The 27,772-nt window shown below is 44.4% G+C and overlaps 1 protein-coding gene across 1 annotated transcript in view; it reads right to left on the bottom strand.

Annotated features, from left to right (window-relative positions):
• Positions 1-21,678: 21,678 nt before the first annotated feature.
• The window catches only part of PEG3 (paternally expressed 3), a 223,895-nt gene continuing 217,801 nt past the window's right edge, over positions 21,679-27,772 (bottom strand). The window contains exon 3 of the mRNA XM_075130143.1: positions 21,679-22,096. The gene's annotated coding sequence lies outside the window, so the exon portion shown is untranslated. The remainder of the gene's footprint in view (positions 22,097-27,772) is intronic.

Raw genomic sequence — 27,772 nt, 5'->3', positions numbered from 1 at the left:
TTACAGTGAGGCAGTAGGCCAGATTTTCCCCTGGCGGAGAACAGAACTGCTCCATAATGGAGCCACAATGATTTACACCACCTGCAAATCTGGTTCAGCGAGCATCCCTTCAGCAAACCACTCCAGGCACAATGGAGGAAATACAATTAAGAAAGGAAACAGTTTCCATTTCAAGCATTCAGAGGGTTATGATGAACAGCAAGACACAAAAGCCACCCCACCTAAGTAAACATACAATCCCAGTGACCTTTTATGATCAGATGTAATTGCACAAGGAATCTCTCTTTGACCCCACAAAGCTTTATAAATAATAGATCTTTATAATTCATGTTAAGAGACAGCATTGTGGTTGACGGTGCATGTTTAAGAGTTTGTAGTTCTGCTTGAAAACCCAAAGCTATTTTACTAACATGATCACTAGCATACCATACCATCATCATTTTCTGGGCAAGTGAAAACCAGGAATAAACCAGGAATAAATGGATCTTTGAGAAAAGCACAGCTGGAGGGGTGGGGGCTCTCCATCGGCATGACAGAATGGGTTACTCCTGAAGTTTTTCCCTCTCAAAACCAGCTCCGCTCCCATAGTGAGGAGAGGAACTATGAATGGACACTATCATAATAATTCAAAGACCCCAGTCAGGATCAGAGCTCCAGCTTGCTGGGTGCTGCATAGACACCTGCCTGGACACTTTAACTGCCATAGAAGAAATGTATATCTGAGCTCCAATTGAAGGCGTTGGTGCCTTTCAGTTTGAGACTTGCAATGTATGTAAAGGGAAGGTCATGCCTGACTAATCTAATCGCCTTTTATGATGAGATTACTGGTTCTGTGGATGAAGGGAAAGCAGTGGATGTATTGTTTCTTGACTTTAGCAAAGCTTTTGACACGGTCTCCCACAGTATTCTTGTCAGCAAGTTAAGGAAGTATGGGCTGGATGAATGCACTACAAGGTGGGTAGAAAGCTGGCTAGATTGTCGGGCTCAACGGGTAGTGATCAATGGCTCCATATCTAGTTGGCAGCCAGTATCAAGTGGAGTACCCCAAGGGTCGGTCCTGGGGCCGGTTTTGTTCAATATCTTCATAAACGATCTGGAGGATGGTGTGGATTGCACTCTTAGCAAATTTGCGGATGATACTAAACTGGGAGGAGTGGTAGATACGCTGGAGGGGAGGGATAGGATACAGAAAGACCTAGACAAATTGGAGGATTGGGCCAAAAGAAATCTGATGAGGTTCAATAAGGATAAGTGCAGGGTCCTGCACTTAGGACGGAAGAACCCAATGCACAGCTACAGACTAGGGACCGAATGGCTAGGCAGCAGTTCTGCAGAAAAGGACCTAGGGGTGACAGTGGACGAGAAGCTGGATATGAGTCAGCAGTGTGCCCTTGTTGCCAAGAAGGCCAATGGCATTTTGGGATGTATAAGTAGGGGCATAGCGAGCAGATCGAGGGACGTGATCGTTCCCCTCTATTCGACATTGGTGAGGCCTCATCTGGAGTACTGTGTCCAGTTTTGGGCCCCACACTTCAAGAAGGATGTGGATAAATTGGAGAGAGTCCAGCGAAGGGCAACAAAAATGATTAGGGGACTGGAACACATGAGTTATGAGGAGAGGCTGAGGGAGCTGGGATTGTTTAGCCTGCAGAAGAGAAGAATGAGGGGGGATTTGATAGCTGCTTTCAACTACCTGAAAGGGGGTTCCAAAGAGGATGGCTCTAGGCTGTTCTCAATTGTAGCAGATGACAGAACGAGGAGTAATGGTCTCAAGTTGCAGTGGGGGAGGTTTAGATTGGATATTAGGAAAAACTTTTTCACTAAGAGGGTGGTGAAACACTGGAATGCGTTACCTAGGGAGGTGGTAGAATCTCCTTCCTTAGAGGTTTTTAAGGTCAGGCTTGACAGAGCCCTGGCTGGGATGATTTAACTGGGAATTGGTCCTGCTTTGAGCAGGGGGTTGGACTAGATGACCTTCTGGGGTCCCTTCCAACCCTGATATTCTATGATTCTATGATTCTATGATCTGCAGTGGAGATCATAAGAATTTCAAAGGTCACCCTCTCTGGTTCTTGCATGAAGAGAAGTGTCTGCCTATATTTGAAATAGGAGAACCCTGGAGGAGGCAAATGTTGCATTCAGTGCTGTAGATCACACTACACTACACACACAATTCTCCCCTTGGAGAAGAGATGAGAGAGAGACAGATGTAACCAATGTTGGTCATGTATTTTAATGCCCTACTGGAAGGTGCTCAGATATTATAGCGTGAAGCTGGTATCACACCTTATATAGAACAGAATAGACTCACAAGTGAAAGTTCCTGGCTTCAGTGATGTGTACACAGCACTTCTCCTCCAGACACATTAAGCCTTTGGGAGAGTCTCAAAAACTCCATGGCTCAATTGTCACCATTTCAGAGATGACACCAGCTTGATACAGTCTTCTCACTAATGCAATGCAACAAATGCTGCCATGCGGATGACTCAGCTCTTGGAAGAGATAGTCATGCAGATGAGCAAAGCCAAACCCATACAAACTGACACTAGCCTCCATCATGGGCAGCCTACCTCCCTTCACCTGTATAGTTCAGTCTAATAGTGACGTTAGATTAATTACTGTTCCAAGACACAGGTAACAGCAATGAGAAATGCCTGCTATCCTACTCGGCTGGGACCTACTCCTGTAGGACCATTTGACTGCCCTGGTACCACTTTCTTTTTCCATAAATGGTCAGATGACAAACACCTGTATAAGTAATGTTTCTTCTGTCTGTATTCACACAGGGACAAAGGGCTTCGTGCATGGAAAGAAGTGCTCATCGGTGGCTATTCTATTCTTTGGAAATGAGTGACTTGATTCTTATTTGTCATCTACTCGGGGACAGAAGACTTCAAACAAACACTCTTTCCATTCCATTAGTATCCCTGGAGCATGCTAACAGGAGCTACTGAAGTAAGACATTTTGAAAATCTGCAGGTCCAGATCACTGTGAAAAAAAGATTTGAGGTTTGCGATGAATAGTCAATGGAACATGAGCTCCCAGTGCGACACTGTGTCCAAGAGAGCTACTGTGATCCTGGGATGCATGAACAGGGGAATTTCGAGCAGGAATAGAGAGTTTATTTTCTCTCTGTATTTGGCACTGGTGCGACAACTGCTGGATCCCTGTGTCCAGTTCTGGTGCCCAAAAATCAAGAAGGATGTTGAAAAATTGGAGAGTGTTCAGAGAAGAGCCGTGAGAACAATTAAAGGATTAGACAACATGCTGTATAGTGGCAGACACAAGGAGCTCAATCTATTTATCTTAACAAAGAGAAGGTTCAGGCTGATTTGATCACAGTCTCAGTACCTACCTGGGGAACAAATATTTAATCATGGGATCCTCTGACAGAGAAAGGTCTAACACAGTCCCACGGCTGGAAGTTGAAGCTAGACAAATTCTGACTACAAATAAGGCATCATTTTTTAACAGTGAGCAAAATAAACCATTGGAACAATTTATCAAGGGTTATGGTGGATTCTCCACCTCTGATGAGTTTAAAAATCAAGAATGAGTGTTTTTTCTAGAAGATCTGCTCTGGGAATTATTCTGGAGAAGTTCTTCGGCATGTTTTATGCAGGAGGACAGACTAGATAATCATAATGGTCCCTTTTGGCCTTGGAATCCATGAATCTAGAAGAACAAATGATCAGCAAATCACATGTATCACTTGTACGCAGACAGCATGTGAATCTTCCAGTCCTGTGCAGCTAGGCAGTAAAAAACAAAAACAAAAAAACCCCTTCATTTAAAAAAATAGTATTGTATTGCTTGACAGGTCTGAAGAACTGCTGGTGTCTAGATTCTTGGAAAATGTCCTCTCAATCCACAGCATCCAGTGGGTAGATCAAATAATTAAAACTGATTTCAGAAAACAAAGTCTGGTTGCAAACAGAAAAGAGGCGTAAATTCCTCAGATCAATGATCAGTGTGTTGCCCAGCACTAAATGTTTTCTGTTTACACCACTGCATCCTCTGCAATGTCAGTAAAGATGCAGATGTTACCCAAGGCGAATAGGCTAGATTAACAGGCAAGAGGTCGTGCCTGGACTACTAAGAAGGAAAATCCATAGCTTCAGTAAAAAGCCTCTAGCTAGGAGTGACCAGAGGTTAGTATTAATTAAGTCTTCCTTGAAGGGTGTAAAAGATGGTGCATTTAAGAAAGAAATTGTTTAAATTAAGCAAAATAGTATTCCCAGGTGAGGGTGTCTGCAAGGAAACTCTCAGGATGATAAGTGAGTATAACGAACGAACTACACTCGCAAAGTAGCTGGATGTACAAAAGCAGAGCTCCACGAGAGAAGTTTTCATCAATGATCAGCTACCTCCACCTCCCAGCCCAGGGCACAGCATTCATTGAAGACATTAGTATCATATGACAAGGTACATTAGTACCTTCATGGAGAGAAAATGCCAGGTATTACGGGTCTCTTTAAATCTAGCTGAGAAAGGCAGAAGAAGAAGAATCAGTGACTGGAAGTTGAAGCCAGACAAATTCAAAATTGGAAATAAAGGTGCACGTTTTGAAACAATAAGGGTGACTAGGCACTGGACCAACGGCGGTGATGAAGTCTCCATCTCCTGAAGTCTTCATATGAAGACTGGCTGCCTTTCTGGAAGAGATGCCAAACACAAATTATTGAGCTCAGTACAGGGGTAGCTGGGTGAAATTTAGTGACCTGTTTCAGAGTAGCAGCCGTGTTAGTCTGTATTCGCAAAAAGAAAAGGAGGACTTGTGGCACCTTAGAGACTAACAAATTTATCTGAGCATAAGCTTTCGTTACCTACAGCTGTAGCTCAAATAAATTTGTTAGTCTCTAAGGTGCCACAAGTCCTCCTTTTCATTTAGTGACCTGTGATATCGGTCAGACTAGATGATCTGATGGGTGCTTCTGGCCTTAAATGCTATGAAAGTGTTCTAAAACAACTCATTGAGTTGGCGTGGGTGGATTTTAACAAGGGAATGGGACAGCAGAGTCACGGGTTCTGTTCTCACCCATGAAATGAACTGGTTGTGTGACTGTGGTAACTCACTTAACGTCTCTGTCTCCATCTGTACATGTTTATCATACTTCCATCATAATGGTGCGACAGGGTTTAGAAAAGATGCATTTGTAAAGAATTTGGAAATTTGGGAGGAAAGATGCTTCAAAGTACTAATGACCAAGATGTGACATTACACCACATATTCTTCATAGAAATATGGTTATAATATGAATAGGGCATAACTAAGATATACTTTATGCAAGATGGCTCATATAAGATATCATTGAAAAGGCTATGATTTACTGGATTGTGATTATCCAATATGTATGCATGTATCATATCTGGTTTCAGAGTAGCAGCCGTGTTAGTCTGTATTCGCAAAAAGAAAAGGAGTACTTGTGGTACCTTAGAGACTAACAAATTTATTTGAGCATAAGCCTGTCTTTGGGGGTGATCCAGCCATCTGCCAGCCCTGGGGCCTCGCCGGTGGTGCTGGTCCCCAAAAAGGATCCGGTTCTGTGTGGACTATCGGAAGCTCAGTGCCATCACTGTATCTGATGCCTACCCCATGCCCAGGCCTGATGAGCTTCTAGACAAATTGGGAGGAGCTCGATACCTTACCACCATGGATCTTACAAAGGGATACTGGCAAGTGCCGCTGGATGCAGATGCCCGGCTGAAATTGGCCTTTATCACCCCTCTGGGGATCTATGAGTTCCTGACCCTGCCTTTCCAGGTCCTGAGCAGTTTTCCCTGTGACTCGGAAGGGGGAGCATCTTATCGGCGGGTGTGATCCTTTCTGCACCCAGTGGACAGTCAGATTAGTGAGCCCAGCTGTCGGTACGGATGCAGCACCCCTCTGATCTTAGCTTGCCGGGCAGGAGTTATAGGAATATTGACTATGTAACAATTACAGCTGTGTGTGTACTTGGGGAAACACCCACCAGACAGTAGGCAGTCATCCTGAATGAGCATTTAAGGATAATAGAATTCTGAAGATACTAATCTCCTGCCTTCCTGAGGAGTTTCCTGGGATTCTGTATTGACACTGCAAGGTCATGTGATAAGATCACCTGACACAAAACGAAAGGAAAGGAGTACTTGTGGCACCTTAGAGACTAACCAATTTATTTGAGCATGAGCTTTCGTGAGCTACAGCTCACTTCATCGGATGCATACCGTGGAAACTGCAGCAGACTTTATATTCACACAGAGATCATAAAACAATACCTCCTCCCACCCCACTGTCCTGCTGGTAATAGCTTATCTAAAGTGATCATCAAGTAGGGCCATTTCCAGCACAAATACTAACCAATTTATTTGAGCATGAGCTTTCGTGAGCTACAGCTCACTTCATCGGATGCATACCGTGGAAACTGCAGCAGACTTTATATACACTCTGTGTGTATATAAAGTCTGCTGCAGTTTCCACGGTATGCATCCGATGAAGTGAGCTGTAGCTCACGAAAACTCATGCTCAAATAAATTGGTTAGTCTCTAAGGTGCCACAAGTACTCCTTTTCTTTTTGCGAATACAGACTAACACGGCTGTTACTCTGAAACCTGACACAAAACATCACCTTGGACATGCTGATACTTTTCCTCTTTAGGGAGATGGGGATCAAACAAAGGTTTGCCACCTTAGGTGAATCCTTTTTAAGGCTGGGGAGTGGGTTAATCTGTACTCTCCTCCATTGCATACCCAAGAAGAAAGACTGCTGAAAGTACCTGGCAGGACAAAGGAACTAACCTGAAGGGAAAGGCAAGGGTGAGTCCAGACTGAGACAAGGGTCCAGGCTGTAAGAAGAAATAACTGGAACTCTAAGTTACAGAAACTCTGCAACTTGCCTAAAATAACATGTAGGGTGAGAAATTACTTCTTGAAACCAGTCTCTTTAAGAAACACTGACACTTTTTTGAACATTTCTAAATGGGCCACAATTTATTTGCCTTTGTCACTTTCCAACTGGATTATGCCTCCTTTTCACCTTTCATTTTATCACTGTCTATAATAAAAAAAAGAAAAGGAGTACTTGTGGCACCTTAGAGACTAACCAATTTATTTGAGCATGAGCTTTCGTGAGCTCATAATAAAGACATAGCTAGAAGACAAAGAGAAAGACAAAGCTATAATAAAGACACTCATTCATTTCAGCCATAAATACAGATATGATGGTTTTATCCCATGGCAATAAATGGTACTTTATTTAAAGGATCAAAAAGATAAACCAGCGTAGTAATTTACCATAATTATAGCAATGAACTGGTATGTAGAATTAGTCCCAGCAGAAATAAAAAGAGGATCAAGAAATTTCCATGGAAATCAGTGAAGTGGAAAGAAACAAGAAAAGATGGAAAATGTGATACTGTCAGTTGCAAGAGTTTCATTTATCTGAGCAGAGAGAACTTGTGGGTGGGAAAGGGAAGCCATGGCTAGGCACAATTCCTGTTTCTTCTCTCAAAAAGCCTACCCGGCTCAGTTGCCTCAGCTTGATGATACAGGCAGAATAAAAGGCAATTAGGAAGTAAAAAACCCACCACATTATCCCATGCTATAATCAGTGTTACTCCGGTGCTGTATGGAGGGAGATTTCAGGGCCTTGCATGTCATTTTCTGATTGAAAGAGAAAATCAATGACATGGAGTCTGGGTGTTTTCGAAGTGCAACTTGTTTATTTATAGGTTTCAGAGTAGCAGCCGGTTTAGTCTGTATCTGCAAAAAGAACAGGAGGACTTGTGGCACCTTACAGACTAACACATTTATCTGAGCATAAGCTTTCGGGAGCTACAGCCCACTTCATCAGATGCCATCTCCTTTGCTTTTTGCGGATATGGACTAACATGGCTGCTACTCTGAAACCGGTCCTTATGAAAAGTGTACCTCCTCCCTTCTCTCACTTTCTTAGAAACTGGCTAAAACATTTCTTTAAATTAAAAGGTGATGGCAATTATAGTACAAGTCATTAACAGCTTGCATGGAATTGTTCTCTGCTGTCGAGAGCTATGTGAAAGAGTGGCACAACATGAAACTTCCTGACATTGGTTCTCAGGTGAAAGAACCTCTGCAGCTGTTTCCTGTTGATTGCAGGGTTGCTCGTCGGCAACATTGCTTATGGGGAATGTATGAGACCTACGTTTCTTCTTTGCAAAATAACTGAAGCATATGATTTTAAACAAATGATGAATTGGCAAATAGACTATTAAAAAAGGTCACAGTCCTGGCCTCCCATTAAAGTGCTCCTATTCAATAGTATTCTGTCGAGGATGATACATTACAAATCAGCTTTGTCAAAGTCAATACCTTCATTCTTTAAATACACCAGGTTTCCATCTCTCTCTATTGCAGGCTTCTGTTTGTTTGTTTTTTATTATTTTTTATTTTGCACAGCACAGCTTTAGCAAAGATGGAGGGATCGAATGAAATTTGTTATGTTAACTCATCAAAGGGCAGGCCAGCTCTGTACCCCAGTTGATTTCTCCAGTCAAGAGGTGCCAAAAAGGTCAGTTTCCTACCACAAGTGGTGAATGGAATTGACTGACTTCTAGAAATCAAAGATGGGGAAAAAAACCAAAACCCCCCAAACCCAACTTTAGACCTTCCTGCTAGCCCAGCAAGATTGCTCCCTAAGTTCTCCACTGCTATAACTTGCCCTCTTATAGATGATTAATGAATTGCAACCTCCATTAGTTCCACTAGGACCCTATTATCACACTGTACATACTATGAAATTTTTCTTTCAGTTCACCCTAATTTTCTCATCTTGTATTCACAGGTTTTAAGCGCTGAAGGAACCATTAGATCTTCTAATCTGACCTCCTGTCTAACACAGGCTGTAAACTTTCATCTAGTTACTCCAGTATTGAACTCCATAACTTGTGCTTGACTACAGTATACCTTCCATAGAGGCACTCCCTTGTGATTTAGAGACACCGAGTTAAGTCTCCTTGCACCACTTTAGATAAGCACAGTGTCTTTTCGGGGGCACACAGATTAGCACTATTGTGCAGGTAGGCTACTCAGTGCATAGCATGGCAACCTCCTGGTGTGTATCTTTCATTGCAGCTGACACACAGAGAGATGCACTGAGGCTGATCAGAAAGAGGTGGTTATGGAGATGGGGTTGTTTCTCTCGCAAATACAATTGCAAGATTTAAGGGAACAGTTTCCATGGGAACCAGACACTTAAAAAAAAGTTTGGTGGAAAACCCAAGTTTTCCATTAAAAAAAAACCAGTTGCCGCAACAACAATGAAATGTTGACAGGTCCTATTACCTGACATGGGTGCCCCGTAACACAGGATGCCTGTGTGCCCCCAGCTCTGCAGGAGTGTGCAGAGGGCAGAAAGGCCAGGGCCATGCATGAGGGAGGGGAAGGCACTATACCCCCTGCGGACATGCAATCGATGGATGTGCACATGCACATGCATGCATGTACACCCCTATACCTAGCACACCACCCAAGCACAGCAGCCATCCACGCAGACAGGGATTAGACCATGAACTTCAGGGACCTGGCAGCGGCACCAGGATCCTAAAGACAGGCAGCCCTGCTGGAGCTGGGGCACGTGTGAAGGCACCAGCCTATGGTGCCCCACCTCAACTCATGTGAGAGGTGAACCCTAATAATCTTCCTCCCTGTACTGTTGAAAAACCCTGTGCTGCTCGGCTACATCACTATGGGGGCCTGTCTTCTGCTGCATGGGGTGGATCCCTGTACATGGAGGGGCTTAGGATCACAGGCTGCATTACAGGTACTGAGCATACTTCCACAGGGTTCAGCACATTCAGCATGCCCTGAGATCCTTGCAGCAGTGATTTCAAACCCTCAGCCCTCTCCCTTCTCGATGAGCATCCCCTTCAAATATTTGTAGAGGGTGAGGTCGTGATTAGACCTGGATTCCAAAGGCCTTCTCTGAAACACCTTTTCTTTGTACCCTTGAGACCTTAACTTTCAGAAGGAAGCTAACCGCCACCATTGCATCACCTGGCAAACCCAGGCAGGGAGATGGAACAGGGCACAGTATTAACTGTTAGGAAAGAACATTGCTCTCAGCTTTCATGGGACTACCATGCCAATTGACATGGCAAAATACAAGTGGAAACAACTCTTTGGAAAGGGAGCCTGTAAATTCACCTCCTTGAGAAGAGTCTCCAGCCAGAAGGAAGCAGATCTCCCATAAAGACTGTGCCAACAAGAGTCCAGATGCTCCAAGGGGAGAACAGAAAGTTTAACCCCCCCTCCCCCCCTCAGCTAAACCACCAACAGATTACATACTATGTTATTTTACCATAAGAATATTTCCAGCAACACATTATGAAAGCTTGTAATACACTGAACTCAGGAGTTATGATGAGATATGGATACAGGTTAAACGGATGTATGTGTAGCTATAGAAAATTGAATTGTACTATGGTTTGACTTCAGCATCATCTCATAACAAAGCAGTGAAGCAATCAGGCAGAGAGGGGCGACATGCTCAATCAGAGGAGCCTGACTTCAGGCACATAGCAGTTATCCAGCCCAGGAAATCGAATCAAAGCAAATGGGAACAGCTTGAAACTGACAAGAAACCCCATCTTTTAAAACTAAGAAAGAAGGGAGTTTTCCTCACTTGGAATATCTATGGGGACTGAAAGGGGGAATATATCCTGCAAACCCTTTTAAAATGGAAGGGGTTTCAACTGAAGATCATCCAAAACTTGGGGGACAATCTAGAGACAGGAAGCTGTCTGGGAACACTGGACCCCCCGCCTCTTAGCCGGGGCAGGAGTCTGATGGGAAGCTGTTATAAAAGACAATATGTAACTCTTCTTAGAAAAGGAATTTTAGCTAATGTGAAAGCATAAAGCCTGAGGTTACGTCTTCTTGGTTATTTTCTTTGCAACTTGCATATGTTTGTTTCCCCTTACTGTGGCTTTCCTATTACATAAACATTGTTTATCTTTAGCCCAAGCAAGTCTCTGATGGGCAAACTGTGTGACGTGCGTATACTGAAGTAAGGCGGTAACTGGGAGGGGAGGCTGGTTTCATGCCTTCAGGCATGACAAACCAGAGAAGAACAGTCCAAGTGTCGGGTATTTCAGAAATTGGGGAAGATGTATTTGGGGAGACCTGGGAATGAAAGGGCCTTTGGCATCACCCTGCAAAGTGTAACTAGGCTGGTAAGAGCCAGGGGGAGAACTTATGCTTGTGGGCAGGCTACTGGCATCAGGGAAATGTACCATAGCTGCACAGAACAAAGGCCCCCAATGTTAAAGAGCAGGCAGAGACAGAATCCATTACCAGTCTGGGTGGACCCCACAGTGTCACAAGGATTCCCAGCTAGGAGCATCCCCTCTCTTCCCCACTTTTTGGAAGGAAGGGGATAGGAGTCCTGACTGTCCCATCAGACATTTTGAAAACAAAACCCCTCCCCCGATCCCAAGAAGCAGTTGGACTTGTGTGAAAACAGCTGTTTGGCAGGTGAAGAGAACAGCAGGAATGTGTGGGCCTCGGAAATTTTGCTTAATTCCCCTTGTGGGCAAGAAAGTAAAAAGCAGTTCTCTTTCTGACTGCAGTTCCTCTGGCCATTCGTTTCATAGCAGGGCCTGTGGGGTGGAACAGCACCACAAGAGAAATGAAGTTTTTTCAGTGTGGAGAGACACTATTTTTTCCTGTTGGAAATTCATACACTTTTTGATGACGTTTGATACAGTTGCCCAGGAAATAGTTGGATTAAGCTTTCCTAGAATTCCTGTCTCCCTCCCTGCAAAAGAGTGACTGGCAAAATTTTCCCCGGAAATTAGCAACATTGCACTTGAGTGGATTTAAAAATCCTTAGTGGGGGTTGGGGGGGAGAGGACCCTTTCCACAGTTTTCACTCATTGTGGACTTGATTCTTCCAGCCTCACACTGAGCAGTGCTCTATTCTGCAAATAGCCCTGCTGGTTTCAATGCAGCAAGGTACCGCTGAGCATGCCTGACAGAAGCAGACACAAATATCCATTCCCACAACTCCCATATTGTCTTTCCATGCAAGTAACAGAACAATGCCAGGAAATAATGCTTTTCACAGGAGAGAGGGGGACAATTCATAGAATCATAGAATATCAGGGTTGGAAGCGTCCTCAGGAGGTCATCTAGTCCAACCTCCTGCTCAGAGCAGGACCTAGCCCCAACTAAATTGTGTTAACACTCAGACCCACCATGGTGTCAAAACAAAAGCACCCCCACAAAAAAAAAAATTGCCCTTCGTGGTGGCCAACTTTATTTTTAATTTCTCATGCTAGAGGTTGGATTGAGTTGAAATTCTCCTTGTTATTTCAGTTGAAAGAGATGTTCTTCCCATCTTAAATAGGGCCACTAAGAATTCTTTAAATGAAGTGGTTTCTACTGAAAAGCCATCTTTGAAAAAGACACATTGTGGAACAACCCCTCCCCCCCAACTGTTCACTTTTTCAAAATTTTGATTTTGGCATCATTTTTATCAAAAGCAAAATGTCCCATTTACCAAAATCTCAGCTTTTGATGAATATTTTTTTATTATTATTTTCAACCACAAAATGTTTATCAAAAATAGTTTTCAAACCCCCAAACTGAAGTGGTTCTCCTTCAAACCAGGGGAAACGGAAACAATTTTTAAATTTTCTCTTTTTATTACTATTTTTTGTCATACAGGGGAGCCTAGATGCCCCAAATCATGGACCACAAGGCCATGGTGGTAGGTGCTGTACAAACGCAGGACGAAGAGCAGTGCCTGCTCCAAAGAGATTGCAATCTCTTTTGTAAGCCAGCTCTGATCTTAAAGTATTTCTTAGTGTGGATATGAGCCAGTAGAAAGGGGTGAACATTCCAGCCAAGTTAGCCTGCACTTCAGTGGTGGTGGTACGGAAAATAACATAGCCGTAAACTTGGAAGTGCCATATTCTATTTATACCCTTCACAATTTCAGTGAAGATCACTGTGATTGCGTGAGTTGATCTGGCTCAGAATTTGTGAAGTACTTTGGAAAGACACCTTAGGGACGCAAGCTGCTCTATTATAAATGTATTATATGGATATATGATGTACTGGCAATATGTACTATAGGAATGAAGGAATGGCCCCGCACAAATGAAAGACAAAAGGAGCTCCATTTGCCATTTCTAGTGTTGCTTTATTGTTCTGTAGAAAACCTGAGGGTCTTTACTTCTTAACAGTAGTCTAATGCATTTAATGCAGTGCTATAGCAACCAGTTCACAGTGTAATGAATCTTAGAGCAAAACCTCACTAAGATCTTCTTTGAGCAGGGGGTTGGACTAGATGACCTTCTGGGGTCCCTTCCAACCCTGATATTCTATGATTCTATGATATCTTGATGCTAAATCATTTTAACCCACTTTGATGAAGCAGCTGGCCCCGCTGGTGCAGTGCTTTTGCTGGGTGGCTTCAGGAGACGGCTGGGCTAGCATCAACTCATGGTTGGAGCTCTCGCTGCAACAGAATTAAAATCCAGGCAAGCTGTCTGAAATGTTTGAGACTTCCAAGCGTGCCTGGCTTTTAAGAGTGTCTCAGAGCACTGGGTTTAAATCCACATCCCAAAGGCAAACAATGCGAAAAGCGGCTGAATTACCTCTGGTCCCTTTGCAGTATATGTAACACGCTGTATCTACAAGCGAATCCCTAATGTCTTTCCATTTGTGCATGGATCCAGGCGGTATATTCAACCTGCATCATGCTCAAGAATGCGCTCTTCAGCAATTAATAATCCACCGCAGCGGTCAATTTAATTTGTGGACATCATTCCCCAAGGAGAAATCTGAATCCTAGCACTTCTCTGCACTCGTCCCTTCATTATAAATCTCTTTTGCACACACTCTAAACAAGTCCTTGTGGGATCATCCTGTTGCTTTGATATATCAGACAATCAGAGCTGCTTCACGAGACGGCAGTTTATAGTGTGAGCTATGTAACAGATGAGGATTTTTGACAGATTAAAAGATACTTTGTAGCAAAAAAGACAAAATTTGTCTGAGGAAACAGAGAGTGTTGGAAACAGATTGGATTAATGAGCACTGCTAGGTGACTAGTGTAAGAAAAACTCAGCAAATGTTTACCTGAAGTGTTAAATGAATTCACATCCTGACCCTTTGGGACAATTTCCATGAAGATTTGAGTTTCTCTGGCAGGCAAGTTTCACACAAAAACCAAAGATTTGCACGAGAACCGCTTGCACATTCATCCAGTCAGTGGGCAGATGCAATACCACGTGACTTACATTGTCCGACCAATCACAACTGCTGACTGAAGCTCAAACACCAAGATTTCTTTGCGATCCAGCCATTTAAAATGATTCCCCAAATGGTCTGAGTTTGGAATGATGCATATGTCTGAGGAAATCTCCACAAACAGAAAAAGGGACTAAGTTCATCAGCTTATTTTGCTCAGTTCTCATAGGTCAGTTCTAAACAGCTGCATAAATTTTATGCTGTGTTTCTCCACAGGGGTGAGTTTTACCCAAGAGTAAAACAGGCAAGATCTTTCCACCAGCACCCCAATCTTCCATCTAGAGATCTTCCACTGCTGTAACATCAAATCCTCCCACTCCACCCAGAACCAGCCTCCTGACTGCTATCCTTTACCTTTTGGATACCTTTGAGGCAGGGAGACTTTGTAGGTTTGCAGATTCATCACCGGTGTGACCAGGTGCCTGGGATAGACCACACTGATAATGCCACACTCGAGGCAGGCTGCACGAAATAGGGCAGACAATCCCCAAAGCTGGTGATTTACTCTATAATTAGATCCACCAAATCAGTAAGGCAAGAGCTTCTGCAGTATCACACTGGTTAACCGGATACCAAACACTGTCCCCGTTAGGCATCCCAGCCCTCGACTCCCACCCAGCAACCAAGGCTAATATAGTGGGAGATTACTGAAAACCCATTTCACCATATGTGAGGTTCTTTCTAATCCCAAAGGACCAGACATATATCCCCAGCTCAATATGAATCTCAGCTCTTACCCAAATACCCACTGTTAGGCAAACCTTAGTAAACCAACTAAAGATTTATTAATGAAAGAAAAGAAGGGAGTTATAAATGATTAATAGCTCATATACATACATATGATTGCGAAGTCCTTATATCAGGTTTGCAGCCGTGATGCTACAGACGGCTGGCTTGTACTGTCTCTCTATTAACTTCCAAAAGATTGGAGGGTCCTTGATCCTTAGTTCAAGATGCAACTTGTAAACCTACAATCCAAAGAATTAGAGCAGGAAAGAGGCAACTGGGAGTGGGAGAGAGAGAGGGACCCGCTGTGAGAGCAGAGTGTCTTTGATAGGCCATCAACACACAGCTGTCTAGCCCTCGTGTTAATCCTATCTGACGGGTGTCACCCAGGAATACAACACATGTTCACGGTATAAGTACATAGCCAATATTCATAACTTCAGATGCAAAGATGATGCATGCATATAAACATGATCATCACAGCTAGAAAATCATAACTTTTCCACTGACTCCACACATGACATGCTTTGTACAAGATTTGTTGCAATTGTATAACACTGGTAGCAACAATGACACAAATGGTCATCTTTCTTCTACACAGCGTCACAGCAGGATCAGGGCCTTATATTGTAAGCGCCTCAAGACAAGGAGATCCAGCATCCCAGATAGTCTGTAAAACAACCGGCCTACTAGTGGTGCCACATAAAACACATAAGCTGCAATTTAGAGGGACACCAGGAACCTGAAGACTGGTCAGTTTCAGAGTGTGAGTTTAAGAGTAGCTTCAGGTCCTGCAATGGCCATCAAGACAGAAACCGAGGGCTTGTCTACACAGCAGGTTGGTCTGCACTAGAGGGGGGTAAATTCTAGTGCACGCTAGTGTGTTGTGCACTAACTGGCTCACAGGGACCCTGCTGGTGCACCCTAAGAGTTACCTCGCTCATTCAAGTTGTACTGTTCGAAACGGGGCTTCATTAATGAGCTCTAAGGAACTTTTGGTGCACGCCAGCAGGGTCCATATGGGCCAGTTAGTGCAAAGCACACTAGTGCGCACTAGAATGCACACCCTTCTAGTACAAACGCACGCACCGGGCGGACAAGCCCATGATGGCCACAGAGAGAACGGACTCCCTATGTCACCTCTGGGTTAGGGCCGATGCACTTGGCAGCAAGGAGGAAGCTTGAGCTGTCACTCCCTGCGCTGCACCTTTTCTGTGGGCAAACAGAGGACTTCTGCATTCGGAGCTGTCAAGCTTTTCAGGAACCTTAACGTGCACTTACAACTGGGCACTTGGAAGCTGTGGGGTGAAAAGATGAAAACATACAGGGCCAAATTCTATTGTCAGCGGCATGGGACATCACAAATAATCCCTCTACTCATGGTATGTGTGCCAAAGGTTTGAGGATGCTCCTCCAAGCACCGTTTGCCATCTTTTTGCCTGCTTAAAGAGCTAAACCTCCACCAAAAAAATTCTACTCTCAAACCATCAATTTCCCTTCTGCACCTGGACGAGGCAAATTTCCAGTTAGCCAGATTCCCCTTTGTTGCTAGTCACCTATGCATGCTGAAAAGCACTAGCGGGTGTAGCGTCTCTGTTGGTAGCAATGTCCTTATTAGCCTTGGGCTGCAACCTGTTACCCAGAATGTATGAGCACTGTGCAGAAATGCCCTATATATGGAGAACCATAAACTCCCAAGAGAGCATCTAGGTTTTTAGCATAAGGCTGTAGGTTGATTAGCTTTCTTAGATGTTCTGTCTGCAGGGCCATGAAGTTGTATAGACAAGAATTTTTCTATCCCTGCCTCAGAATCTCCCACCTAGGGATCCAGGCTCTATTTTGGCCTAGCTTCCTACTTAAAGCTGAAATCAAGAGCCAAGGAATGCTCTACAATCTAAACTCTTCCCACAGACAGTCCAAGATGGCAACTGCTGTACCTGACTGCCCAGCTCTGGCTACCTTTGCCACTTCTGGATGCTTCTTACTCATCAGCTCTCTTCTAACCAATACAGATTCCCCATTACCACCCTCCTCCACAACTACTATTCTTTATCTTTGTGCAGTGGCCTCTTTTTATATTCTTCAGAGGGATCCTGATTGGATCTCCCTACTAGCCATGTGACATTTCTCATATCGTTTAGCCTATATTTGTCTGTGTTCAGTGTACGGGATCCCAGCACCCACGGAAAGTAGATTCTGCAACATGGGGGGAAATTCTGAAATACACCAAGATACCTTTAAAAAAAAAACATTTGGAAGGCCAGCATGAGGGATCCAAATAGAAGCTGGAGGAGTGTTGGGTATTCACCTTTTGTGCCTCATGGCTCCATTCTCCACTGCCCTGCACCTGGAGTCATCATGAATGCAGAGAGGGTGTAGGATGCAATCAGCAGCATCCAGACCCAAATTTGGTGGCTTGAGCCAGGGTAGTCTAAAATGAAAGTTCCGAGCTCCCATTCACGGAGGGCAGCTGTGAACTGTGGTGAACTGAACTCAGGGCTGGAGATCAGGGAATCTTGTAGTGCAATAGCGCCCAGAGACCCTGAAACAGCAGCTCACCTCTCCCTATCATGGAAAGACATCCGCTGCCTCAGTTTCCCCACGGTTCCATGGGCATTTGGTCGACTTGAGGGTTAGCCCTTGGGCCAAACAACAGTAAGAGTCCTCCCTTATGGCAAACAGCCCACTAAACAACAGCCTTTCTTCTCCCTTTCTGACCTCATGCCTCCTTTCCCAGCCCTCCGCAGCTCAGTAGCCCTTGGCTACTATTGACAGGGGTGTCAGCTTACCCTCCTCTAACAGGGGCAGCTGAGAAGAGAAGGAGCCTCCCTCTACCCCAGATACCCCAAAGCTGTGAGGTACCTGCCTCTTTCACTAAAATCCCCACCCTACTTCAGTCTTCCCTGGGCCACTTCCTACACAGGCCATCTCCTCCTAGACCTCTCTAGCCAGGCTCTTTTCAGGCTTCATCTCCATGGAGAAGCCTCTAGCAAGTTCCTCCAGCCAATGCCTCTGCTCAGTGGAAGAACCTGTCAAGCAGACGGCGGCCCCTCTGGCTAAGATCTGCTGCCTCTTGAGCACTAGCTGAATCATGTGATTCCCCAGTCATGTGACTCTTCCCAGTCCCTGTCTAAAAATGGCAAATGATCACTTAACGACTCTGCTCCCTGTGTGTCTCCGAGACAAATCTTCTCATGGTCCTATTAGCTCTGCAGAGCCAACGCAGCTCAGGGTGGGAGCTGGATTCTATCACGCCAACAATACAGTGCAGCCAAGGTTTCATTATCAAATCTATCTCAGATACTTATATGGCCCCCATTACTGTGATACCTGAGCCCCTCACAATCTTCAACGTACTCATCCTCACAACACCTCTGTGAGGCAGGGCAGTGCTGTTAACCCCATTTTTGTACATATGGGGAAACTGAGGCACAGGATGGCAAAGTGACTTGCTCAAAGTCACACAGGGAGTTGGGCAGAGAATTCAACACATGTCTCAACTGCTAAGCTAGCAAGCACCCAGCTTGATTTTCAGCTTTACAGTTAGTTAGAAACACCATCTGCTTTTAACTTGCAAAGCAGAGCCATTTTGCTCTGGGAGCCACTGATAATTGGTAAGTCTGAGACCCTGAAACTTGCCCTACAATGGTATTTTAATGGTGATGGGTCAGGTCAGGTGTTTACAGGACAGGTGAGATCCTCTTTTCCCCATCCCTCTTTCCTGCTACCTTGCACTGCTCAGACAGTGCAGTGCAGCCATAAAGTTGTTCTAAGGTGGCACCTGGGGATTCCCTCTCCTCCAGCCACTTCTCCTGGCTACTACCTGGCATAGGCAGCATGTTGGTGGCTCTCTGGGGACTGCACAGGCATGGCCAGAATACCTTGCAATCCAGTATTCCCTGTCTGGTATAACATTTATAGGGGACTCTTGCAGCTACAGCAGCCTTGAGGTTGCTCTATATTGTGGCTCCCAGCTGGCTCCAGAATTGGATCCCCTCATCTTGTACCCCAAGTGCAGCTCAGTGGGATCCAAAGTTCAGCTTAGAAAGTGAATTTCCCCAAGTGTGGGGGCAGATCCATTGTTTTGGTTCAGGCCCATCAGCAAAAAGATTCATATACTCTTCCCCTTCTCTGGGCAGACTCGCCCTCTCTGCTCCTGCCTTCTGTGCACCTCCCATTTACATTGCTCGTCTTTGCAATCACCTCCCTCCAGTGATTTCCTGGTGTGTGCTCTGAGCAATTTATTTGGAAGCAGGCAATGTGCTGGGAGAGACGCAAAGAGAAAGCAAAGTACTAAATTAGCTACTGGGGGAGTGGAAGTGATGTTTGTTAAAATTCCACCGCATCTCCCAGGCTGGTGGGTGGGAAGTCACAGTCCCTCCAGCGTGGTCCTGCCTGCTCCCCTTTTTGGAGAAACAATTATAAAATGCAAATATTTGTAGAGCATGTTGGCATCTTGTAATCTTCAATATTATTTCCAAGACACGAGTTACATGGGAGAAACAAAGTCTAATAAGCCTTTTTCTTATTAGCCAGCTGCTGCGGTTCAAATAGGATGGGGTGGGAAGAGGCGGAGGAGGGGGGAGGACTGAAGTGGGAACTGCTTCCCCTGAGCCAAAGTACATTCAGCAAGAGTAGAGCTAGATGCAATGCATGCGCTTCTTATTTGCTTTTCTTAATTGACAAACAAGGTGATGGCTCTTTTATTCTCCCACAGCCAGAGCTCCGAGGGCAACGACAACATCCGGACTGAAGGTAGGTGCTAGGATATAGATATTCAGGCCTGTCGGTAAAGGCCTGTACTCTAAGAATTTAGATGTATTCTTATCACTTGGCTAGTTCTAGAGGTATAAAAGAAAGAATCAAAATCACTGTCTGCCGGTGTAAGGCCCTTCTCTTACTGTGACAGTCTGAGGCCCTGTTCGTAGGCTCAGGCCTTTGGCTAAGCAGCAGAGGCAGCCATAAGCTGGGAAGTGACCGGTCACATCCTCACATTCCAAACTAGTCACATTGAAAGAAGGTGCTATTGGGCTGTTAGGAATACAATCCTGTCCTGATAGTGCCTATCACCTCCGGAGAAAGGGAAGTGCCTAGAAAATGTAAAAGGAAACTCAGTTGATAGCATCCTGTCTGGCAAGAACTCACTTATCAATAGCTGGGATGTGAAATCCTCACTTCTGTATTGTCTTGTCATTGTAGTTCCCACTTTGCTATTGTTTGTGTGTATAATCTCTGTCTGGGTCTGTAATTGTTCCTGTCTGCTGTATAATTAATTTTGCTGGGTGTAAACTAATTCAGGTGGTGGGATATAATTGGTTACATAATCATGTTACAATATGTTATGATTGGTTAGTTAAATTTCAGGACAATGATTGGTTACAGTATAGCTAAGCGGAACTCAAGTTTTACTACATAGTCTGCAGTCAATCAGGAAGTGAGGGGGTGGGCGTGTGGGTGGGGGAGATGGGAACAGGGAATGGGGGTAAGGAAATTGGAATCATGTTTTGCTAAGGGGGGAACAGGAACAGGGACACAGGTGTAAGGCTCTGTGGTGTCAGAGCTGGGAAGGAGGATACTAAGGAAGGAAACTGGAATCATGCTTGCTGGAAGTTCACCCCAATAAACATCGAATTGTTTGCATCTTTGGACTTTGCGTATTGTTGCTCTCTGTTCATGCGAGAAGGACCAGAGAAGTAAGCGGGTGAAGGAATAAGCCCCTTAACAGTAGGCTTGTTTCATTGGAGGGAGTGTGGTCCAATGGTCAGAGGCGTGGAGTGAGTCAGGACTCCTGCCTTTCATTCCCTGCTTGCCGTATGTCCAGGAGCAACTCATGCTTAACACCCGTGGGGTAGGGAAATCCACAAAGTCTATAGGGATGTGTAGTGGCTCCTATGTGCCCCCAGCTTCCTGCTCTTCAGTGTAGGGAATGGGGATGGAAAGCTGATAGTTGGAGGTGATCCTCCACTACCAGTACAGTCCCTTCCTGCACTGGAGTGACTCTGGATTTACATCAGTGCAAATGAGATTTAAAAAGTGCCCCATTAATTTTATCTTGTGTGAATGTTTTACTTAATAGCTGCTATAGGACCAGTGGGGCTGTGAGGCAAATCCTCAGTGGGTGTAAATTGGTGGCACTCCATCTCTTTCTCCCTGCAGCCCCCAAATAGGAACCGCACAGGCAGGGAAAGTTTCCTGACACTGTCTCAGCAGCGTATCTCAAAGCTGCCCCAGATGGACCTCATTCTCAAGCCGTGTATGGCCGTGCTGCCCACACTGCCAACCAGGGGGCCAGTGAACATCAGTAATGTTTGCTGGGATCCTCTTCTAGACCCCACAGAGGAAAAGCTCCCACTGACTTCAGTGAACTTTGGATCAGGTCCTAGAGACTGCCTGGAAGCTGCGAATATATAGGCCATCAAAGAGTCATCCCATGGCAAAGCTCATTGTCACAAACAATCAGATGGCACATGTATAGGGGAGCCAGTGGTAAAAGACCCCCAAGCCCATTATTAATCTCCAGTGGTAACACCCGATAAAAAAAGAGCAAAGTCAGGACAGTGAAAATTTCAGGGGTAATGAAGAAGACGGTCCTGGACTGGTTTATTTAGCACCTCTGCCTGTTTGATGTACACCACAAACCATGCAGCATATCAACCAGCCAGGAATACTCCAGATATAACATGCAATCAACAAGAATTTATTAAGAGGAATGACTACATCAGGCAGGAAAAAAAAAACCAACCCTGCAGGGATGGGATGGTGGCTTCGTTTTACGGCAAGGCACTCATCCAGTCCCTGAGTGGGCAAGATGAAGCTTAAGACTCAGCCATTTATCCTCTTGATGGGACAGTATTTTTACCTTGTAAAGCTGTATCATGCTAATGTTATTGCTGGTGCACCACCAGGGTTTACGACTTGCTACTGAATTTCCTTTTTTGTTAATGCTGATGTTGCTGTTCCCCAGCTCTGTGGTTAGGATCCCATCAAAATCCCATGGGCAAAGGATGGTTTTGTGGTTAAGGCTCTGGATTTTGCCACAGGTTTCCTCTGTGACCTTGCAAATCCCTTCGTCTCTCTGTATGTCGGTTGTCCATCTGTAAAATGGGAATAATAATACCATGTTGTCAATGTACATTGAACCCTCTTCTTCTAAAGTTAGATACACCGTGGTGCTGAGTGCCAGTATAAAACCCAAAGCTGGATGGATAGACAATTCCAGGAAATATCTTTAATACTGGGATCACTGGGAATTATGTACTAGAACTAGAAAACTGCCCCGTGCTATGCCACTCCTCCGAGGATCACCAGAAAAACTGAGAGCTCAGGTGGCAGTGACATTATAATGACAGCATTCAAAATTGGGGATCATCTACCAGTAATAATGTGGGCGCAGAATACAGTGGGCAAATTCCCACAATGCTTTTCAGTGGCAATGGTAATGAGAAGAGTAAGTAGGACACATTAAATGTGTTCTCAGGAAGAAAACGTTAAGAAAAGTGGAAAATGGCCCAAACTTTACCTGCTCTCACTGCAGTCTTTCAATTGCAATCTCAAGGACCTGGCTGCCTGTCACTTGGTGTAATGGATTTTGGAAATGCAATTTACATTAACCATCTTTTACTTATCTATCGATCATGGAATGGCCTCCTGACAAATTGCCTTACACCCAATACACTGTGTGATAATTGACTGGTCGAGGTTAGGAGTGGGCCGTATGTAGAGAGTATCATTACCTGAATCAAATCCAGGCTCATTTTCATATAGAGATTCTACATGGATGCTGCTGCACCACGAGAAACTCTGTTGCTATGGTCCCTATCAGTGGGACCGGGTCAGCTGTACAGCCTCGACAATCACATGGATATTTTTGTGCATTTCACTGAATCACGGTTATTAGAAGAGTCTCATTCTAACCATTTACTTTATATTGCAGCTCCTTTATTATTAGCAAAGAGATGCTATTTCTCTTAGAAATACCAGGTTGGGATCACACTGTACAGGCCTGTCCAGTCAGTCGAACCTTTAACAGCAGGCAAAATGCTTTAAGAGACCTATTTTTATTAACTGCTAGTACATGCTTAGCACATTACTTATATGCAGAGTCCAATCACAGACATTAGGGATGGAAAAGACCTATTAGACAGAGACATGTGAAATCATCACCACAGATCCCGCAACCACATGAAACTCTTCTGCTTCCAGGTGGTGCTGAAAAATAGGTCTGTGATTGACAGCTCAGCTCCGGATCCTCATCCAAACTTTCCTGCTGTTCAGGGATGGGGCTTTGGCTCAGCCCAGAACATAGAAATACTGCCGGGGCTTGCTGTGAGTTTTAGATCCAGATCTGAACTTCATATGGAACATGCCACTATTAAACATCTCCCTGCCCAGGACAATTCTCCAGATAAACTGGGTGTTCAGGAAGCCACAACACCTCCCACTGGTGGAGATATGCACCCTGCTGCTCCAACCCTCCTCTTATTTGATGGATAGTTGTCGCTTGGACTGCAGCAAACTCCTCTTCCCATGACTACTGTCCTCACTGTAGATATGTTCTAATTCAACAGGAATTATTCTGGGAATGTTCTATGTGCCCATGTTATGCAGCCCATCAGATTAGATGTTCAGCGTGGTCCCTTCTGACCTTAGAATCAATTAATTGTCTACCCCTTAGGCAGCAATGGCTTCCTCTTGTCTTCGTGGAGCATACCTGGGTACCATTTTGAGAACACATTGGTCATTTGTGGCAGGCCAGTAGGTGGTTGTACCTCTACTCAGAGGGTTTGGTTTGTTTCAATGGGCTTGCCGATTAAATGGTCCATCATCAAGATGGAAACCTTCTCCTCCCCCGCCTCTAAAACTAGACATGGGCTGGAAATGGTTTTCCCGACCTCTGACCACCTTTGAGTTGCTGAAAATGCTTCCCATCCTAAATCAGGAAGAAAATATAAAATCCTGAAAATGATCATGAACTAAAAATCTGGAAAAAAAAATCACTTCAGGTTCATTAAAATCTTTATTTTCTGATAATTTCAAAATATTTCATTTCAATTCTGATCGTCTGGATTTTGAATGGGGCTTTTTGGTACTCTAATTAGCTTATGTTGTGAAAGAAAACATTGTTTAAAGCCAGAAAAACAGAATTTTCCATTTCAGGCATAGCACGTTGAAACGTTTCCACTCATTTTTTTTTTCCAAAACTTTTTTCATATTGTAAACATTTGGCAAAAGCTGACCATGAAACGTTTTGGTGTGGACGAATTTGCATTTTCCAACACACAAAACATTTCAGAGGACAATTCCCAGCCAGCTCTATTTAAAACGTTCTGTATTGGCTGTGGACGTGCATGCTATTGCCAAAGACGCGGGAGTCCCAAAGCAGTCTGTAGCTGGGTTATTCAGGTTCCTAGACAAGGATTCAAAATCAAATTACTCTCTGCCTCCTGGGGCTTGCAGGTATGTTCCCCAGATACTCGTGATGAGTGTGGGGGCTGATGAGACACATTGTGACGTTATAGCCAGAAGGCTGTACTTTGCAATACTTCCCTTTCTCTCTACAGTATATAAAGATCCAGCTTGGATGCCAGAATAAATCCCCGTGAAAAGAATGGTTTCAGAGTAGCAGCCGTGTTAGTCTGTATTCGCAAAAAGAAAAGGAGGACTTGTGGCACCTTAGAGACTAACAAATTTATTTGAGCATAAGCTTTCGTGAGCTACAGCTCACTTCATCGGATGCATTCTGTGGAAAATACAGTGGGGAGATTTATATACATAGAGAACATGAAACAATGGGTGTTACCATACACACTGTAACAAGAGAGTGATCACTTAAGGTGAGCTATTACTAGCAGAAGAGCGGGGGGCGGGGACCTTTTGTAGTGATAATCAAGGTGGGCCATTTCCAGCAGTTGATAAGAACGTCTGAGGAACAGTGGAGGGTGGAGGGGGGGAATAAACATGGGGAAATAGTTTTACTTTGTGTAATGACCCATCCACTCCCAGTCTCTATTCAAGCCTAAGTTAATTGTATCCAGTTTGCAAATTAATTCCAATTCAGCAGTCTCTTGTTGGAGTCTGTTTTTGAAGTTTTTCTGTTGAAGAATTGTCACTTTTAGGTCTCTAATCAAGTGACCAGAGAGATTGAAGTATTCTCTGACTGGTTTTTGAATGTTATAATTCTTGACGTCTGATTTGTGTCCATTTATTCTTTTACGTAGAGACTGTCCAGTTTGACCAATGTACATGGCAGAGGGGCATTGCTGGCACATGATGGCATATATCACATTGGTAGATGTGCAGGTGAACGAGCCTCTGATAGTGTGGCTGATGTGATTAGGCCCTATGATGGTGTCCCCTGAATAGATATGTGGACACAGTTGGCAACGGGCTTTGTTGCAAGGATAGGTTCCTGGGTTAGTGGTTCTGTTGTGTGGTTGCTGGTGAGTATTTGCTTCAGGTTGGGGGGCTGTCTGTAAGCAAGGACTGGCCTGTCTCCCAAGATCTGTGAGAGTGATGGGTCGTCCTTCAAGAGAGGTTGTAGATCCTTGATGATGCGTTGGAGAGGTTTTAGTTGGGGGCTGAAGGTGATGGCTAGTGGCATTCTGTTATTTTCTTTGTTGGGCCTGTCCTGTAGTAGGTGACTTCTGGGTACTCTTCTGGCTCTGTCAGTCTGTTTCTTCACTTCAGCAGGTGGGTATTGTAGTTGTAAGAATGCTTGATAAAGATCTTGTAGGTATTTGTCTCTGTCTGAGGGGTTGGAGCAAATGCGGTTGAATCCTAGAGCTTGGCTGTAGAACAGGGATCGTGTGGTATGGTCTGGATGAAAGCTGGAGGCATGTAGGTAGGAATAGCGGTCAGTAGGTTTCTGGTATAGGGTGGTGTTTATGTGACCATCGCTTATTAGCACCGAAGTGTCCAGGAAGTGGATCTCTTGTGTGGACTGGTCCAGGCTGAGGTTGATGGTGGGATGGAAATTGTTGAAATCGTGGTGGAATTCCTCAAGGGCTTCTTTTCCATGGGTCCAGATGATAAAGATGTCGTCAATGTAGTGCAGGTAGAGTAGGGGCATTAGGGGACGAGAGCTGAGGAAGCGTTGTTCTAAGTCACCCATAAAAATGTTGGCATACTGTGGGACCATGCGGGTACCCATAGCAGTGCCGCTGATTTGAAGGTATACATTGTCATGTTCTGTGTGTATATAAATCTCCCACTGTATTTTCCACTGAATGCATCCCATGAAGTGAGCTGTAGCTCATGAAAGCTTATGCTCAAATAAATTTGTTAGTCTCTAAGGTGCCACAAGTCCTCCTTTTCTTTTTATGAAAAGAATGTAACATTTCATTTACTTTAATGCCCCTGCTTATCCCTTAGTCCCTATTTTCTTATGTATCCCAATATCATAGATATCAATTGCACATCACAGTATGCTCCTCTGCTCTAATAGCTTAAATAACAGCTTGCTACTATAGCTGGTTGGAAAATGCGGGGAGGGTGGGGTGATTCTGTGGAAAATTTTGAGTTTTTGGCACAAAAATGTTTGGAAATGATTTGGAAATGTTACAGCAGTACCTCATGGGAGTTGTAGTTCCAGGGCCTCATGTTCTCATTTTCCTCTATAGGCCAAGCTCCCTGTTCTGACTACATCTCCCATGATGCACCATGGTCTCCCCTCTTAGAAGAGGCAGGTAAGGCATCATGGCAGTCATATGACCATAGTGCTCTAATAGGAGATCAGTCCAGCTGGGGAGTTTGGCACATAGACAAGAGCAGTGGTTCTCAAACTTTTGTATTGATGACCCCTTTCACACAGCTAGCCTCTGAGTGTGACCCCCCTGTAAACAGAGCTGGATTTCCAATTAGGCAAAGTAAGCACGTGCCATCGGGCACCAGCATTCTAGGAGCACCTAATAGTTAAAAGTGGGTTAAAAGTTTCATTTTTTACAGAAAACATGAAGGTCAGCTGTAGGCAGGGCGGTGCTGAAGATGCTGTATCTAGGGGCGCGTAAGATGTAAATCTGGCCCTTCTTATAAATGAAAACCACATTTAAAAATATTTAACACTATTATAAATGCTGGAGGCAAAGAGGCGGTTGAGAGTGGAGGCTGACAGCTCACGACCCCCACATAATAACCTCATGACACCCTGAGGGGTCACGACCCCCAGTTTGAGAACCTGGAAAGAGGCACCCGAACTACAACTCCCATGAGGCACCATTGCAGCATTTCATAATTGAAATATTTCACTTTTCAATGGAAAAAATCATAATTTTCCACAGGAAGGGAGTTCTCATGAAAACCAGTTTTCCCATCAAAATACAGCTTTGGTGGAAAATCTTCAGTCAGCCCGAGCTGGTACATTATGCAGCACCATATGTGCATGGCCCGTTACAGAGACCTAAAGGGACACATCTCTGGCTTGCAGAGCTTACCCTTTCATTTCTCCTACAAGCTGTATTTCGTTTAAGAAGCAGTCGTCAATTAGGTTTGCTGGTATTTCGACACTACTGAGGCAATGCTGCAGAGGGTGGGATATAGGGAAGGTGTCAAAAATACAACAGCGCCCAGTGTTCTGCAGAGAAGGCTGCAGGTAAAAAAATTCCTAGACCTGCAGCAGGCCTCAAAACAACCCTGGGTTTGTTTATTAGACACCTCTGTCTTTCCAAATGGCTTGAATGTGAGATGTGCACTCATAGAATATCAGGGTTGGAAGGGACCTCAGGAGGTCATCTAGTCCAACCCCCTGCTCAAAGCAGGACAAATCCCCAATTTTT

Source organism: Caretta caretta, chromosome 7 (assembly GCF_965140235.1).
Source record: "Caretta caretta isolate rCarCar2 chromosome 7, rCarCar1.hap1, whole genome shotgun sequence".
In the NCBI taxonomy this organism is placed as follows: Eukaryota; Metazoa; Chordata; order Testudines; family Cheloniidae; genus Caretta; species Caretta caretta.
The sequence above is the reverse complement of the archived record's forward strand: the minus strand, read 5'-3'. Positions and strand labels throughout refer to the sequence as shown.